At 46.0% G+C, this 19,175-nt stretch overlaps 1 protein-coding gene across 3 annotated transcripts in view; it reads left to right on the top strand.

Moving 5' to 3' along the window:
* SLC38A6 (solute carrier family 38 member 6) overlaps window positions 1-19,175 on the top strand; it is a 96,900-nt gene that overhangs the window by 57,519 nt on the left and 20,206 nt on the right. For 2 of the 3 annotated variants that reach the window (XR_013997375.1, XM_081115939.1), the window contains one exon: window positions 641-2,357. The exons of the other annotated variant lie outside the window; for it this stretch is intronic. The gene's annotated coding sequence lies outside the window, so the exon portion shown is untranslated. Of the gene's footprint in view, window positions 1-640; window positions 2,358-19,175 lie in introns of those variants that run through there. 3 annotated transcript variants of the gene reach the window in all.

The raw sequence follows: 19,175 nt of genomic DNA on the forward strand, positions 1-19,175 counted from the left end.
TCTCAACCAGGGGAAATACACTTTGTTTCTTTAAATTAGATAAATTAGATTACATGATATTTGGGAAGAGCTCGAGCACGCTGTTAAGCACTGACTTGAATATATGTACAATTTTATTACTTGACTGTTCTTCAAATCACAGTTTTCACCTACTCAGCATCCTGATCAGAAAATAGTTTTCTAGAAATAATCCTGACTGATGTAGTTAATTTGCACTACTGATGTATATTCTTCCCCAGAAAAATAATTTTTGTAGTTTTATATTAAATGTTATCAACACACTCTGATTTTACTCTGAGTATGTTTCAACATACTCCGATCAGCTTTTTCATGATGACGTTGCACTTTAGGCTGATAAGGTATGTGGTCAATAAGAAGCTCCAGCTCTTTTTCAAGCGAACTGTCAGATTTTCTGGGACTTATGCTATTGATTTTAATTTTTTTAAGTATGAAGGAATATTTACACAAACACACGTACATATATTTGTATACACATACCTGTTATCTACATTATATATCTGCTGAATTTCATTTTGTTAGCTTCAGCTCATCCTTTCAGTGGTCAAGATCCTTTTTTGAATCTTGATTCTAGTGCATCATTGTTCCCAGCTTTTAAAAAAAATTTTTAATTGATTTTTAGAGACAGAGGAAAGGAGAAGGAGAGAGAGAAAGAAACATCAATGTGAGAGCAAAACACTGATGCTGAGGGATCGAGCCCACAACCCGGGTGTGTGCGCTGACGGAGAATCGAACCACAGGAAAACACCCAACCAACTGAGCCACACCGGCCAGGGCTGTTACCAGCTTTTTGCCATCCTTCACTATCCTACCATTTATCTCATTCACAGATAAAAATGTTCAATGAGACAAGAGTGACTACAGAGCCTGGAACCCCACCACTAGAAATGTTTCCTCTAAGTTGCTGTTAGTCTCTTTGGGTGAGGTTATGTCCCCATGGAGTCCTCTAATCTTGATTTCTTAGCCCCCTGGAAGGGTCTCCCAAGTCAGTAGGCACAACCTAAAGTCTCCCCTATTTTCCATATTTCCCATTGCTCCGGGACATTTCCGCTTGGGTGCCTCACAGTTACCTCAAACCCAACGTGTTCAGGATTATTCTCCGCAGTTTTCCTATGTCTGTCAGCGGCCCCACTGTTTTGATCTAACCTCCCAACTGGTTTTCTTGCTTCCATTTCTGCCACCTGCAACCCATTTTCAGACTGCAGCCAAACTAGTTGTTTAAAATGTAAATCAGATCATGTCACTAACCTGCTTCACCTAGAGTGAAACCTGTACCATGGCCTACAAGGCTCTATTTCGTCTGTACCTGCATCTTCCTCTGACCTCATCTCATATGTCTTTCACTCTTCTGCAGCCGCACAGGCCTTTCTGTCCCTTTAACACACCAAACGTGTTCCCTGGTGTGCACCTTTCCCCCCAGTTAGAACGTTCTCTGCAAAGACCTTTCTTTGCAAGGCCTGGCTCCTCGTTCAAGCATCAGCCCAGGTATTACCCACTCAGAGAGGTCTTCCCTGACCTTCTTACATAAACAAGCCACCCCCAACATGCAGTCATGCTTCGTAACTACCGTGCTGTGCAGGTCACTACCAGCAAGCTTGTTTGTTTGTTGTGAGTCCACCGGACTGCAAGTTTCATAAGAACTTGGACTTGTCTGTCTGGTTCATCACCAAATCCTTAGAGCTTAAACTGGTACTTGGTACCTGGTACCTGGGAGAGGCTAGTAAATATTTGTTGAATGAATGCATAATGGAATCTACACACTATATCTTTTTACTCTTTACTCCAATCTGTCACCATATCAGTTCTTCCTTTGAAACATCTCCTACATTTGCTTTTGTCCTATCTCCCACTTCCTAATAGGTTACAAATTAAAGTTCAGAGAGGTTATGATGTTAAGTGACTTGTGCAGGGTCACACATCCATAATTTAAGCTCAAGTTTGACTATAAAACGTGTGCTTAACTATTACACTAACACTCGTTAAGTATATCCAACTGTTGGAGTTTTTCCCACAGAAAGGTTCTGCTCATAGTAGATACATAGTCAGTATTAACTGTGCTGAAAGCTGCCTTTTCATTTAAAATGTTGCACTTGCCTAAGTTTGTTCCATCACACCAGCCAGACAGCATTGGCCCGCTTTGTGTCTCCGTCCTGAGTCATGGTCTATTTTCACAGTGTTTGTTGTTTCTTCTTTATTAAGTATTTCAGAGGAAATTCTAGGCAAAGGAGAGGTATGTGGGCTTTTACATAGACCAAGTATGTGTTCCAATATTTGTCAATCAGACTTTGAAAAATCTTGGATCCCTTAAAAAAGGGATGAATAAACCCATTTTGTTGTGTTCTACGACTCTCTGCAAATGCAATTTTTTAAAAAATTGAAATATAGCTCATACTATCAACAGTCTAATTCAGTGTTTCCTAGAATTTGGAGTTCTTTTGGATCCTTAGAACTTGAAAATAAACTTGGGGGACATTTTTAAGATTATCAACTTTTTATTTTGCAAATTGATTGAGGATATTAAAAAAACTTGCCACCTATTATCACCATCCTTTCATATGAAAAGGTAAGGAAGGTCATAATATAAAATAGAGTTCCTTAAATTCAGTAGGTCTACATTTGTTAAAAACTTGCTACATATTTCTTATTTTTCTCAAAGACCAATGAAAACTCTCCTGTGGGCCAGCATTAGAAAACTACTGATCTAAATAAGCAGAGTCTATATTTAAAAATTCAGTAAAGATTTTCTCACCTCTAATTCTCATTGAATTCAATTATCTTATATTTGGAAAGAAAAATGTATATAAATAGATGTTGGTTATAGAAATGGATTAATGATTTAGTTGACTTTCTTCCCAATAATTGCTGATCCTAAATTTTGGAAGGGAAAATATCTAAATAATCGATTCCTGATTTATAGACTTTACAAAATTTTGTCAACATTTCAGGATTTAGTAAATAAACAGTATTTTTACTATAAAACTTCATAGGTTTAAATGTTATATAGAAAGTCAATCAGTAATGTATTTACATTTCACAGTAACATATTTCATAGGGAAGCAAAATACTTAGAGACTTGGGCCCCCATGTCTTTGTCTAAAGATTTGTCATTCATTTGCATTCACACAAATTCTTTTCCCTCCACTCATCCAGAATAGTTTTCAACGTATTAGCTAACCAGACTAAATAGAGTTGCATTCAGGCATTTTAATGTCAATGTAAAAATGGTTTCCCAGATTTTTTTCTTTTCAAATCTCCCAAAAGATGTCTAATCACTCCCAGACTGTTACTTAAACATTTCACAATGTTGTCACTTCTATAGTAAAACAAAAACTGGCTTTCAGTAAATCAGAGAACCAGACTTTGGCAACTTAGAACTTTATTCTGGCGAGAGAAAATTCTTGAACTCCATTCCCAACCTCGTTTGTGAGAGGGTGATTTTGCCTGTCACATAGGTCCGTGGCATTGTTCAGCATATATGGTATTTGTTCTTTAGTTGGTAACCCACTCCTGGGGATGACAATTTAGTAGAGATGACCTCTGTATAATGACTAGGATTGTAATATCCCGAGGACAGGGTTGGCCATTGTGCGCGCCATGTGCATACTGGGCCATCAGTGGGCTCTTGTTGAAAGAATGATGTAGCTTGATGGGTAATATGAACATTAAAAGCTCTGCTGGACAATTTCATAGGGATGGGGGCTCACTGCCTTCTGGGGGAGTGGGGATAATTTTGAGGAGGAAGTAAGAACTGAGCAAAATCACAGGATAACCAAAGTAGAAGTGAGAGGGAGGAAGGCATTCCGGTTTGGAAAGAAAATAGTTAACAAGTGTACATGAAAATGGTATATTTTTGAAATGACAAGTAAAAATTTTGCCAGAAGCAAAGATGTAATGGCAGTTTGAGAAATAAAGCTGAAGGGTAGGATCCTGGTTGTAGAGGATACTGGAAGCGAGGCTGAGTTTGGACTTTACATCAAATAAAAAGTAAGTCTTGGTGGAGGGCCTTTGAGAGGGGCAGGACAGAGAAACATCAGTTGCCTCTCTGCACTGTCACCATCATCTCCCAAAAGCCATATGAAAAGAACAACTTTGAGCCTTCAAGTGCTGGTCATCTACAAACCCACACTTAATTTGTTCCAGAGTTTCAGCTCCAGGGGTCATGAGGAACTTTTTCAGGAGTTTTGGGGAATCCCTCATGCCCTCAGAACCTGTTAGCGGTAAGGGGTCTTACTCTGTTACCTGAAGGGACTCCCATGCGTTCCTGCCTCCACACTTCTGCACCGCCCTCTGTGCTGTGCTCTGCTTCCTCGCCCAAGCTCCTGCTCGTCCTCAAAACCTACTCAATACTCCATCTTCTTGAATGACCTCTAAGACTGTGACTTCATGTAACTTTAGGAGACCCATCCCCAATACCTTGATGCTACTTTTACTTTTTTTCCCTTTTTTTTTTTACAAAATATACAAATTCTTATATATTTATATCTAACCACACTGTGATAGCTTTTAGGAAAGATGTTACATGTACCAGCCCCTTTATACCCTCTGTCTGAGACCTGCCTCCTATCCGCACCCCACCACACCCTACTTCACAGTACAGTGCAGTGAGTGCTAGTGGTTTAAGAGCTTGCCCTGAACAAGGGGCTTCTTTGGAGCTGAAATCCTATAGGACCTATGGAGTGTGGGTTTTCACCTCTCTTTGGCTCCAGCTTCTTTTCACTAGCATATGTACAGCTTCTAGAACAGTCCCCACCAAGAGAGAATCACTTCATATGCCTCCTTCCTATGCTCACTGTCTCCGGTTTGTATTGGCCTGCTAGTGATGATCAGAATACAGGTTATTAACATGAACATGCTGTTGGGCACCATGAGTAGTAAGCATTAAAAAACAAAAACCAACCAAACCCTTAATTTTGTCCAGGCTTAGTTTCTTGTTAACTCACCTTTACCTTTCTTCATCTACTTTCTCATACCTACAAGTAACAATGGTAGTGACAGCCCACCCCGCATACATACCTAATTCCAGCCCCTCCAAATTTTATTTAGTGATCTCTAGAGCCTGTTTGTCATGTGACCTGCTTTGGGGAATTGGTGATGCCCGATGGGCAGAGACATACTTTTATCTCCAGGTGCCAACCTGGTAAAAATCATAGCACCTGAGGACTCGGAGCTGGCTCTCTTCCTTGGAAATGGTGCCCTTCGCAAATATATCTTAGGCTGCCTGCTCCTGCATGCAGTGGCTTTGACTGGTACCAGCTGCCAAGCTTTAGCCTGAGCTTCAGAGTCCTACCTCATGGATGCAAATCAAAACAGAGCCCAGAATCAAGTCTGGGAAGCAAGTCCCAGTGATTTGATTTGCATAGAAGGCTTTTGTCGGTTGAGTGAAGCCAGCCAAATTCCCTGGGTTCCCCAGCCCTCCGGAAATAAGCCTTACAGGGCCTGGGGGCCTGGGCCCAACAGGGTGGGCGTGATTTGAATGTTCGCTGCACAGCTGCTGCGCCCAGGGCTGGTCACTGCCATCGTTTTGCTCCATTTTACTGCCTCAGAATCCCCCTGTGCATGTTAGTGGTTAATACAGCAGCCAGGAGACGCCAGACAGCTCTCGGCACCTGGTTCAAATTTAAGGCTCATTTACACATGATGTCACACACGCATTGTCAGCGCAAGGGAGGTCAGGATGGTTCATTTTGGGAAGGTTCGCATTGTTGAGTCTTTACAACACTCACTGCTATTAATGCCTTAACCATCTGACTTGGATTTCGGTTTTCTGGCATGAGGTAATCCCAGGCACTAGATTTATATGCTGAATGGGAAGCCAGCAGTGGTGGCTAATCATGCTGGTTTGCAGATCTGCACCTCTGGAGCCTTGGGATGGAATTAGAGGGCCACATGGCATGTAGCAAATCATGGAGGTTTGGAGTGGAGGGGAATTAGCCAGACCTGGAAACAGGCTGTGGAGGGGGTGGTGCCTGAGGCCGAAGTCTTGATTGAAGAATAGAAACCAAAGTAACTTGGACAAGGGTCTAAACCCAGAGGCAATAGGAATTACTCTCATTAGGCCGGTGTTTTGGGTCATTTCTTGACCCATCTTGCACTTCACCCACAGTCATTTCAAACCCACCTTCCCAGGACTAATTCCAGTCTCGGGTTCCATGAAGCTTCCTGACTGCCCAGCCCATGGGGATTTCTCTCCTGAGCCCCTGTATACTTTTGTCAATAAGACAACTAACCATTACTGAGTGCTTAATTTGCGCTACTAGCTCATTTCCCCCTCACGGCCATCCTCTGCGGAAGGCACTGTTATTTCCATTGTGCAGATGATGACACAGCTTCAGAAAGATTAAATCATGTGTCCAGTGTCAGGGCGGTAGGAGTCAGGATGGGAAGCCGGCCCCCAGGCTGCGTTCTGAACCACGAGTGGGCCAGTCAGTGCCGCGTTCACTGTGCGCCCGGAGAGGGTCCGCGCCTCCGGGAGGTGCCCCAGGAGCGCCGCCGGCTGCCGGAGCCTCGCGTGCGTAGCGCTGTCTCGCTGCCCGGCTGTAAGGGTTGCAGGGCAGGGACCGTCACTTCTGCCTCTCTGGGCCCTCTGACCTCCTAGCAGTGTCCCCCAGCTTATGCTCAGAGGGATGCATGGATACCAGCCCCCTCCACCCTCATCTATGCTATTTTCCTCCCTAAGACATATTAAAACGAGGTCTGTGGATAACCACTCCTATCACTTGCTGTTGTCCTCTGACACGTGGCTAAAACAGTAAAACTGGGGTGCCTGTTACATCTCCAACAGGAGTCTCCTAACATTACAGGAAGTTCAGAGAATGTCTTTAGTCCTGTGACTGCCTTGATTTTGTTTTTGAATCTGGACCAAGGCCTATTGTCATGGTGGCCCCCAAATGGACTTGTTAATTTTCTTCTGCCAGTGTGGTCCAGCCACGCAGCCCGGTATGACAATGGGAGTGTCAGATGTGGCGGAGCACCCTGAGGGCACCGCACTGGGCCCAAGGGTCCAGGCACGGGTTCTGGGAGGATGAGAGTCCGCCAGTGCTCAGGTGTTTGAGGGGTGCCCCTGGCAGAGGGGGCGGCAAGGACAAAGGCCCAGAGGCTCAATCGTGTGCCCCCGTGAACGCAGCTGGACTCGGTGACTGGCAAGGACTCGAGGAGAGGGGGAAGCCAGGTCATACCTGCAACTTCTCTGCGTGAGCAGTGTGGTGACACTTCTGACACTAATCTCAGGGAAGACACCGCTGACGACTGCTTTCTTAGGAAATGTCTCCTCAGAATGACCCTGCAGACGGCTGTTTCCTCAGTGTCCTCTCACCTTTGAATACACCCAGGAATAATTGAAAGCCAAGCATGTGGATGCGCCTCTCATAAGTCACCACTGCTGCAGAGCAGAATTAATGTTCAGATTGCCAGCCACTGAGTATCTTGTACTTGTCCCTCTACGCTGGCCCGCCGGCTCTAAGCCTAGGAGGTGACTGCAGTGGACCGTCAATGGGTTCCCTTGCCCCTGGCTTCCCACTGGGTTCAGCCAAAGAGAGGTGCCAGTGGGAACTCAGAGAGGGGAGGAAACTGATGTCGGGGTATTTATCCCCCCACTTTCCCTGCCAGGCCCGTGGGCTGCGCCTCTCTACCAAATGCCCACTCCTATCAGGTGGCCCTCTCCATGTCGCCATCCCTGCTGGGGTCTGGATCCTGGTAATCTCCGCTTCCTATTGCCCATTCAGTCATAGGGCGATAACAGTCCCCCCACCGTTATGGGCTAAATTGTGTCCCCCAAATTTCATTTGTTGAAGCCCTAACCCCAACACCTCAGAATGTAACTATATTTTGAGATGATTAAGTTAAAAGGGGGCATTTGAGTGGGCCTTGGTCCACTCTGCCTGGTATCCCTATGAAAAGAGGAGTCAGTACATACAGAGGCACCAGAGATACACATGTACAGAGGAGACACATATGAGGACACAGAAGACAGCCATCTGCAAGCCCCGGAGAGACCTCAAAAGAAACTAAACCCGTCAACACCTTGCTCTTGGACTTCTAGCCTCCAGACTGTGACCTAGTTAACTTCTGGTGTTTAGGCCACCCAGCCTGTGGTATTTTGCTACAGGTATGGCAGCTCTAGCAAACAAATACATTAGCCTGAGGGTTCTTCACTATCCCCTGGTGATTTCCTCAAACCTTGCTTATTACATTGTATAAGTAAGTCCCTTTACTAAACTTTCCTCTTGGGCATGTTATCTGTTTCTTGCTGGGACCAAAACTGATAAGTTAAGACTTTAACAGGAGGACTTAGTGACAAAGGCAAGAACGTACATCACTGAAAGCAGCCCCCTTAAAACTGTCCCCTACCAACCCCTCCTGAACCCTCCTGGGTACCCTAGTGCTGACCCAATGTGTTTCCTCTCCTTAGGAGCTGAGTGACTTTGGGTTAGTCATTCCCTATGAGGTTCAATTTTTTTGTCTGTAAAGCATAGAAAACAAAAGCTACTTCTTGGGGGTATTTTGAGGTGCATGTTGGATGCTAATTTGAATTAACTGAGAGCCCTGCTAAGAATGAAAGTGCTCTTGGGTAGCATATCCATAAGCAATTTCATTGATAAAAACACAGAAAGATCGAAAACTTTGAAGGCAAGAGAATGGTGACTTTTGCTCTGAAAGACTGCCCTGAGTGTAATTCAGAAGCTCCCTATTAGCTCTTCATTAAGAAAGAAATGGACTTGCACACGGATACAGGCCCCGTCGGCACAGCAGGTGAATGTGTGCCTCTCTTTGCCTTGTGCCCCTTTTCTGTAGGAGAGAGAAGTCAAGTGAACCAACTGGAGGCCAAGGCAGCTCAGACCCTTAAACAATAGGCAGCTCGGAGTAGGAGCAGACCATGTCTTCTGGTCCCTGTTTCTATGCCAATAAATGAGGCTTCCCAACCATGTTATCTCCACCTGCAAACGCTTAAACACCCTCCTCCCCGGCTGCAGAGAGGGGTATCCTGACATGACACGTGGGGATGCTGCTAGCGTGGGGCAGGGCCCAGCCTCCCAGGGGAAAGACAGGTGCTGGAGACTGAGCCGGGGCCTGGAAAGGGAGGGGCTCCGGTGCCTTCCTGAAGCCTTGTCCCCTCTGCAAGCTGTCCTCTCTACCGGCCCTTCCCAGCATGGGGTGAGAGACCCAGGTTTCCCCCTCTGCTGGGCCTCAGGCTCCCCCCAGGGTAGAGCAGGCCCCCGGAAGAATGCTCCCTCTGGGTGATGGGAACACCTCCTTGCTAGTGTACTGTTATCTGCAATTGTCGTCAGCTGTGGCTGTCTCTAAGGCGTTCTTGTGGGTACGAAAAGCATATTGAGGAATGAAATGGCCTCGTGGGTTAACCAGGTGACAAGAGGATAGAAAGCTCAAGATGTAGAGATTTAGAAGGAGTGTCACCTCCACTCTTATTTTAAAAGCTCCAGACAAACGGCAGGTTTACTTCTTTTTTTGGACCCATCAGAAAGCTGAGGCCAGAGGGCAATCAACTAGCCTGAAACCTAAGGATGAACGGGGCCTGTGGAGAAGCGTGGGCATAGCCTTGCTTAACTGGGTTCAGATGCGGCCGATGCGCGCCTGGGACAGGTGAGCGTTGGTGGCGCTCTCCGCGGGGGCTGGGGCGGGGGCCGGAGTCTCGGGGTTCTACACGCCAGAGGGGCTTTGCAGCTTCCTGCAGGCTCTTCTCCACGGAAAGTATCGAGCTTGCAGGAAAGACTGGCCACTGTCCCGAGCAAGGACCCCTGCGTGGTGCCGGTCTGGGGAGGGGAAAACAGCCTCTGCCCAGGGCACGAAACCCCACCCAGACCCTCCTCCATCTCTCTCGGGAACAGCAGCCTCAGTCTCCAGGCGCAAAGGCAGAAAAGGCGAAGCACTGTTTTCCTTAGAGCACTGGCAGAAAACGGGGGAGGAAGCAGAAAAGCAAAAACAGAACCCTCCACGCTAACCTAGGGGCGACAATTCAGAAAAACTGAGACTAATGCCAGCTGATGTGCCCTACAAGAAATGTTAGAGAAGTTCCGTTCTGGCGGGAGGGACGTGAAACAAAACAAACCCGCGTTTAAACAAAGATACGAAGAGCACTGGAAGTTGAACAACTGAAGGTAAAGTACAATACATTAAAACTTTTTTTGTTCTAAAAGATAAGTGACTGTGGAGTAAAAACATAACAGCAGTATATTATGTGCGCATAAAGTGTGTATGTCAAATGCATAAAATTGTACAAATGTTGATGGAGAGCAGTTGGCAATACACTGTGGTAAGGTTCTTACGTGTGTTAAAAAATGAAATTCAACTGAGTAAATGTTAAAGATCTTACTGGCTTTATTGAGCGACTCATGAGTTGGGCAGCATCCGTTTCTGGCAGAAACTAAGTTAAGTCTTGGTTTGGTGATGTGAAACTTAGCGTAAGTGCCTCCATTTTGGGGCTGTCTTGTTTTTGTCTGGCCCTCGCCAGGGAGGGGGGTTCTTTGCTGGACTGCCCTGCTCTCAGCCCTTTCTCAAGCCCTGAGCAAGGTGGAGGGCCCTGGAGAAGAGCCTGAAAGGGGGTGTGGATTCCTCTCGTATTTGCACATGTGGGGAGGGGTGATAAACTCATGCTTGTCAGCTTTTGGCCTTTAGCAATTTAAAAATTTAGCTGAATTCTCTTTATTACTTTTTGCATGGTACCTTCTTCCTGTGCTCAGCACGAGTAAGCCTGTGCTTATGTCCCATCTCTCCTTGGAGGTGCTGTATTTCCTGAGAGTTCAGGCTTTTTGATTCTGTATGGCCTTGGCTTTCTGATTACTTAAGAAAATATATGGTTTTGTGGTTTATCTGACTTCTCTGTTGTCGTTAGGATGGGAGAGGCACTATTTTCAGCTTTCTGCATACTATGTAGGAGTGGAACTCATGTTTTCATATCAAATCAAGCACGTATACCCTCCTTATTATTCATTAAAATTTTTTCTTGGCTAGTCTCATGTATTTAGAATCATTTTTGTCTATCTCCTCATCTTCCAACCTCTCAAAAAAGAATCTTTTCTGGTTAAAATGGTGTTAAAATAAGTAGATGAATTTGGGTCTCAGATAGTGTCAGAACTCCCATCCCCAAGATCTGAATATAGCAGCCAGAGCCAGTGTGGTGACTGGAAGATTCCTCCAAGGCCAGCCTGCTGCTACATCTTCACCTTTGGCCCTGGTACCTCGAAAAGCCTGCATTAGAGGTAAAAGAAATACTTCTAGAACCTTAGGGGATTAAAAATGTATGCAGTTTGCCTTGGAAGGACCAGTGTAATAACTAATTTGCAGCCATCACTCCACTTAAAAATGCATGCCACGGAGCTAGCCCGAGTTTTATGTGAATCCAATGAGTGAGGGTGTGCATGTGTGGGAAAATAAAGGCGAGGAATTCTGTTAACGTGGAAGCTGGAGGGGAAATTGCTGGATCTGGAACTGAGAGCACTTGAGTCGTGGAAAATGAGACACTAAGCCACCTTGTGGAGAGGGGCAGTGGGAGTGCAAGCCCCACGCCAGCTCTGTGGTCATCGCACTTGAACTTGGCAGCCAGAGGAAAGCAGGAGCCAGGGCAGACAAGACTCCTCAGAGCCCCTGGGTATAACAGGGTGGCAAGGACTAGCGGGGGGTGTGCTGGAGGAAAAAGTTCCACAGGAGGAACCGGCACGTATCTCACCCATTGATTTGTACTCGCATGGCCCTTGAAACTATGAATCTCTTGGAAGCAAATGAAAAAAAAATCAATAGTTTCTGAAAGAATTTTCCAGTAGGGAAAATAGAGAGAGAAAAAAACTCTGAGAAAGAAAAAAAAAAGCAACACAACTTCTTGATGTCTTCCACAGCCTGCTTTAGAAAGAGAAGGAATTACACAATTCAATAAAAGATGGTGACCCTTCGTTGACCCGGGACATTTCACAGACCCGAAGCCAGAGGAATGCAGAGGCGCAGACACCCACATGCAGGCCTCAGTTTTGATTTTTAAGATGCAACAATTTTTTGTAAATTAGTATTTAATTTTCAACCAACTCCGGCACCTCATTAAGGAGGGGCCTGCTCTTTGCCAAACTCTTCCGAGGGAACCTGCTGGGGTTGAGTGTAGGTGTCAGCAAACATTTCCCAGTGTGCTCTAATGGGGAAATATTTATTTTGTAACACTCCTCCCTGACCAAAAATACAATTATGTGACATGTTTTATATGACCAAGGGGATTTGGACTAAGACTTCATATCCATAATGTACCCTAATATTGGGAAACACAGTTTCAGAAGTGTTTTTCCCTTGGCATGGCCACGGTGCTGCGTCTGGGAGGAAGGGGCTTCCTGGGAATTTCTCCCTAGCCTAAGAGTGGTTTGGGGTCTTGACTCCTGGAAGGTCTCTGAAGGAGGTGAGTGGGTATGTGAAATAATTACTAGTCACTGCAAGTTCATTTCATAACGGCTCATGGAAATACACATATTCCATTTCTGAAGCCACTATGCCTTTACTAAAACTATTTAAAAAAAAAAAAAAAAGACTTTCCACAAAGTCATTTCCCGCTTTTGGGAGGATAACGGTTAGAGCAAGGTATCCAGAATAATTACCATTTAAAGCAGAATCTCCAAGATTTACTTGGAGCTGTGGATGCTGGCGCCGGGGAAGGGGCCCCCTGCGAGGCAGCGCTGCAGCGTTAATATCCATCTTATGTGGGTGAACTGTGATTATCTGCTAAGGGAAGGCTGTGTGGGGAGAAGCCAGCAGAATGGCAACTTCATGCCCAACCAAAACCCGTGTTTCCAACCCTTTTTCATCAACCCCTCTTATGTGTTAGAACATGTGTCTGGGGGCACCTCGATGGCATGGGTGCCAGGACCCAGTGTCTCAAGCCAAAGGCGAGTTTATGAGCAGAGGGGTCCTTGACATGGGCAGAGGGGTCCTTGACATGGCTGTTGCACCTGGAACGCGTGGTAATTTAGTGATTTGGATTCACTAGAATGAGGGATAGAGATGTCTTACGGCCAAAGGCAGAACTTGAACTAATAACCAAGAGAGCAGCCAAATAGCCCATGCATTATAGTGTCCTGCTGGCAGTTCTGTTGGGAAAGACTGTCATTCGTCAATAAAACAATACCTGTTATTAGAAGATAATTGTTTGTATACAATAGTGATGCTATGAAGCTGGCCAAGGGAAGATAACGTATATACTAGGGAAGATCGAATTCATCATCTGATATACAAGCACAATAGGAAATACATGCATTGATTCATGGGTCATTGGGCATTATATTTGGTTTGAGGCATGACTGGTAGAGGGCACTTAGTTTTAATTCCAGTTTGGTTTTGGGAGGAGGTGTGAGAAAGATCCACCTCTTCCGCCACCATCTTAACCCCTCGCCCCACTCCCCCCAGTAATATTTTCCTTTACGTACCTCAATTTACCTTGACCTCCAAGGTAGAAAGGAAAAGTAATTCTGTTATTTTGGAATTTGGAACCAACTCTCCATGTTTATCTTCGTTGTACCTTTCACAATTTTATAGCTTTTTATTACATTTTCTCTCATCTTTCCAGGAAAAAGAGACTCTTTTTTTTGGCTCTATAATTCCATTTTCTTGACCATATTATTGCATTTCTCTGGATCTTCTCCAGCTCCATTTTGCCTTCCCAGCAAAGAGATGTTTTTAAAAAGCAGTGATTTGGAGGAATAACGTCAATATGGTTTATTATTTTTCCTGCTTCATTAAATACCAGTTTGCTGTACTAATAGCTGTTAGTAAAGCCAAAAGCTAGTTAAGTAAGTAAATAGTGGAGTTTAAAAATAGAAGTGTTGACACAGGCACAATGTACTAATTTGCCAATCCTTTGGGACACACACATAACTAATTTTGTACACACCCACATAACTTCAGCACATCCAAGGTGGAGATAGAATTACATACCCACCCAGAACTGCCAGTCAGTCATCAATAAATTGGCAAATCTGAGTGTACTGATACACACTCAATGAGACTAGAGTGTGCAAGTTAATTGCTGGTTTCCACAACTAAACAGCTGGACAAAGCTTCCAAACATCATTTAGACCAGTCCCAGAGTCCTAAATTTGCAACACGTGAAAAATCCAAATTAAACTGTTCTCTTTCTTGTAAACTCAGAAATCTTTTACTAGCCATTGACTGTGGCCAGCACTGTGTCAAGCACCAGAGGCGGGGAGATCAATCGGGCCGGTTCTGGCTATGAAAGTGGGGTGACCCCTGGGGCTGCTGAGCCATAGGGTTATTGAGGGGATTAACTTGGCTGACATCTGGAAACTGCTTACAAGAGGGCCAGGCTCCTAGCGAGCTTTGCATAAGTTTGTTATTATTTCAAAGGTTCAACATTTTAACTTTTATGTTTTCATAATCAGAAGGAAGTGACCTATTTAAAAATATCTAACGAGAGGGGCTGTACTAGAACTATGAATAAGGTACGGAGGGGGCCCTTAAGTAAGGAGGCAGTGGGCCTACCTGGGGAAGGCTGGAATGGGGTGAAGAACAGTTTCATTGGGGCCTTGAAAGATGGAGAAGGTGGGGAAGAGCTTTCTAGACTGGGGGAAGAGCAAGTCCTAACTAGACCCGTTGCTGTTTCATTTTGAGGCAATTTCCTCTCGTTCAGGACTTTGAAAAGATAGAAAACACTGATAAGAGATGCCCTGACAATAACCCGTCTTTTTTGACTGATGATAAATCACCCATAATATAACCTCCCTTCCAGTCTGTACTCTGCCCAGTTTTCCTTCTCTTTCCTCAGGGGATTTATTTGCCTCTTTTTTTCCATCTCGCTCTGGTGGAGAGGCAGCTAGGAAGAGCTTTGGCGGAATTATAAAGTAAACACCCCGTGCCTTTGCCTGACACCCCCAGCATGAAGTCTTCCCTACCCCCTCTCCCTGTGCTCGCTGAACTGGGCCCCACCTTTCAGAGCAGGAGGAACCTGCAAGCTCACTCTCACAGGACTGGCCTGGACTCACCATGCCGTTGGCACTCCAAAGGCAGGCTTTCTGAGAATAATGTTTTAATGCAAAGGTTCCTGATCCAGTAAAATTCCCCAAATTTAGCAACCCCTGACAAAGTGCTAACTTTTAATCTTGCTATGTGAGAACATTCAAAAGACAACAAATTCCCACCTAATATCACCAATACTTCCTAAAAGCATATTTTAACAAGAAATAATGAAAAGGGTAGACTTTTACAATAAAGGATAATCTTTTACATGGCATATAATTGGCTTATGAAAATCTACCTTTATGTTGCTGCTGATCGGTGGTGGTCGTTTGGGAAGTTCAGTACTGACTAGAAGAGATGAATAAATACTAAGTGGTGGGAAGTCAGACCCCAGCAGGGGCTGAGTGGGAACAGACCAGAAAATGCAGGATTTCTTCGCTGCCCTGCCTTCCATTTCCCCCTTGGCTCCCTCCATACAGGCCTCAGTAGCTCACTTTGTCGGCCTCCAGCTCACGACTGTTATGGGAACTGAGCCTTGGTTGCTAGGATCAACTGTCCAAACCAGGAGGGTCAGGAATGAACCTAAATGGACCTGTTGTTAGTTAGGCCATATCAAATCTCCCTGGTTAGTCATCCTCACTGTTTCAAAACATTAAGTCAAAACCCATGCTTGACCACGGCCCAAGCTTTGAAGAACACAGTTCTAAGTGCCTGTTGAAGTTTAGAAACTGCCTCAAGTGAGGCTAATGTGCTTACGAAATTAGACTGACGTAAGTGCTCTTCTGAAGGTAACTGTCACCTTTGAGGCACCTGGCATTTCAAGCCAACTTGGGACACATCGAGTGTCAATAAAGTTTGATTAACCACAGCAGCCATCCGACCCACTATGGAGAGGGTCAAAGTGGGAATGAAATGTGCAAAACCCGCATTTCTATTTTTGATCATGCTCCGCAGCGTGGTTCCTGGAATAAACTGCCACCGCACAGCACGCACAGCAGCACTCACGGAGACAGTGCGGATGGCCTCTCCGCTCGCATTGCGGTGCCCAGAGAAAGGACGGCCTTGGATGAGAAATGGATTCCAGGTAGAACTGTGGCTCCGTACAATTTCCTGGATCTTGCTCAGGAGAAATAGACATGAGCCTTTATTTATAGCTGCTTGACTCCCTTTCAGACGCACTCCAAATTTATTATTCTTAAAATTGAATTAGTTGTAATCACTGTGGAAACAGTGAACAATTTCGAGGCGGGCTGGGAGGAAACCTTTGTCATCGGACTCTCCCCCATTAAATCCTACCTCCAGCTCTGTACCCTTGGCAGTGACTTAATCTTTTCATTGTCTGTATTTTCACACCAATAAAATGGAGAGATACCACTTATATTACAGAATTATTGTGAAGGTTGGAAAGAAGAACTGCACAGTGCCTGACACATGGCAGGCCCTGCCCTCATTGAATAGTTCTGGTCGTGGTTACCAAGAACTTTCAGGGTGGGCAAGCCAGCTCGCTCCTCTGTGATCCTTTGGCATTTTCTTCCCCATCAGGGACAGGGGTAGGGGTGAGGGGGTCTGGGGGAATATGGTCTTTTCTGTTGTGCTCCCTTCTAAAAATGTTTCCTCCTCCTGGCATCATGGAGAGGCAAGGACAGGGGTCATTGGAGGGTGCCTAGAGGAAGTGGTGGAGCAAAGGGCAAAGGTTTGGGCCCTCACCCTCAATGCCTGTGCTATTAGTGATAGCTCACGTGTGCATTTCTCCTTGTAGGCGTGAACTCCAGCATGAACTGCTCTGTACTTCCCTCAGCAGGGCACACAGCAAATACCGGTTGACTTTGGAAGCCGGGTCAGCACAAAGCAAATAGAGCTTGGATGAGCCCAGGGACAGCTAAAGCAGTTGGACAAATGACTCCTTTTTCTATGACCATTCCTGCTGTTTTCTTCCATTGAAAGAAGGCATAGGATGCCTCTGCCCATCTAGACCACGTTCAAAGGCAGGGACACCACAGAACAACCTCCTACTTGTCAAGTTCTCTGTTATTAATATTGTGCTTGGTAAACACTCAGCACTCAATAAATGCTAGACAGACGGAAGCACTGATGCCAACCTCTGGCCTGAAAGTACTGACTGCCCAGCCCTCAGAGCGCTGGCTGTTGGAGAGGAGAGGTTCTCCCAGCTTCTGAGTCTTGGTGTGTGGCACAGCCCTGGCTCAGCCTCACACCCCCAACTTAGCACCTGTCAATCTCCTGGCCTCTATGAAAGCTTGTTTTTCTCCCTGCTGGGCCCCCCACTTCTCTGGGATTTCCTCAGTGCTGTCTGTCCAAGTCTTTCTGCTGCCGGGGGTGTTGCTCAGGTCCAGGAACACTGGGAATGGAAAAACTAGCAGCTCTAGGCCTGGCTACAAATTCTTCGCTTTCTCAGCAGCCTGAGGGTTTCTTCTTACCAGGACAACAGGGAGTTTCATTCTCGGGCTCTCTGAAGTCTGGCCAAGGGAGGCCCCTGCCCTTCTCTTACCGGCCAGGGCCAGCCCTGATGGTGACCCCACCCAAGGGGCAGACACCCGTGAGGTTCCAAGGGATCCGAGGCCTAGGAAGGGAACGGATGGGTGAGCCTCTTCCATAGAAGCTCCGAGTCCCCCTGCCCTGGATGCAGGCCTATATGCTCACTGTGCCCAGCCTGGGTCCGGGCACTAAGCTCACCCTGCCCAGTCTGCTCGCATGTTAGTTCATGGCAGCTGCAGTCACAAACAGGATCGAATCTTCAGTTTTAATTCTGTGTAAGGCCGCCATGAAAATGATCTTAACTACTTTTCAGTATGGTCATTATGACTCTTCATTTCCTTCCCCGTGAAACCTTGCATGAGTCATGGCTGCAGAATCTCACCCCACCCCACTGCCCCCACTGCCCCAGAAGCAGGAAGGCTGGCTTCCTGGGGTTTCTCTTCCTGGCAATAAACCCCACGGTCCCGGCGGGACTGTTATAACTGATCCAAGCTTAGAACATCAGGGAGCCCATAACCTGGCAGGGCTGGGGGTTTTCCTTACCTGCTTGCTCCCCAGGAGGGAAGAGGGTTTCCGCTGCAGATCTCCCATTTGGGGGCTGAGGGATGGAGAACCGTGAGGCCTACGGAGCACAAGGGTGCTGCTCTGCTAAGTCCCCAGGCCCAGCCAGGATCCTCCCTGCCCAAACTCAAGTCTGTTTGCTCCCACGGTGAGTGGGGCTCTTTAACTGTAGAGGACACCAGCCTCAGGCCTCTGTGTTAGTTTACTGGAGCTGCTGTGATGTTACCACGGAGTGGGGGGCATAAGCAACAGAAATCGATCATCTCGGTTTTGGAGTCTGGAAGCCCAAAATCACAGTCTCAGTAGGTTTGCTTCCTCCTGAGGGCTGTGAGGGAAGGATCTCTCCAGGCCTCTCTCCTTGGCTCTTAGACGTTTGTCTTCTCCCTGTGTCTTCACATCGTCTTCTCCCTGTGCTTGTCCCTGTGCCCGAATGGCCCCAGCAGTCGTCCTGGATTAGGCCCTACCCTAACAACTTCATTTTTAATCTCTCGTGGCCTTTTTCTTTCCTCCCGATGAAGCCGGGTCCTTCTGACGTACACACTCCGAATCCCCATGTATTCCACGTAGAGTTTAGCAGCCCTGTAGTGAACCAATGTGTTGTAAAGTTACCTAGTCACCGGCCACCTCCCCCCTAGACGGGAAGCACCAGGACAGGGGGGCAAATGAGTGTTTTGCTGTTCGCTGCATGCCCAGTGCTTGGCCCAGGCTTTGCACATAAAGGTACTTAATTCGTGGCTGTTGAGTTGAAGGTCTCTTAGTCTTGGTGTCTCTGCTCCCTTCTCCTCTCACTCCTTAAAGGCCAATTCCTTAGCAGCCTTTAATCCAATTTGCCCACATTTCAGAGTCGTGTTCCATATACCATATTCCACTCTGTGCCGCTTGTACTATTACTTACCTAATATTCTCCTTTAAAATAACTCACATTTTTTACACATACAAATTTATTTAGAAAAGAAACATTGTTTGGGTTGATAGTCTACTTAATATGTTTATGTTGATTGATGTTAAAACTAACACATAACTATTAAAATAAATGTGTACCAGTTAAATTCATCTCCTGAGCTGCTGGTGGGCTACCTGTCCTGGAGGGAGATAGACCACTGGCTTAGCTGATCACCTCTCAGGTTAGAACAGATAGGGTGCTCATG

This window comes from Miniopterus schreibersii (assembly GCF_964146895.1).
Source record: "Miniopterus schreibersii genome assembly, chromosome: 1".
In the NCBI taxonomy this organism is placed as follows: Eukaryota; Metazoa; Chordata; class Mammalia; order Chiroptera; family Miniopteridae; genus Miniopterus; species Miniopterus schreibersii.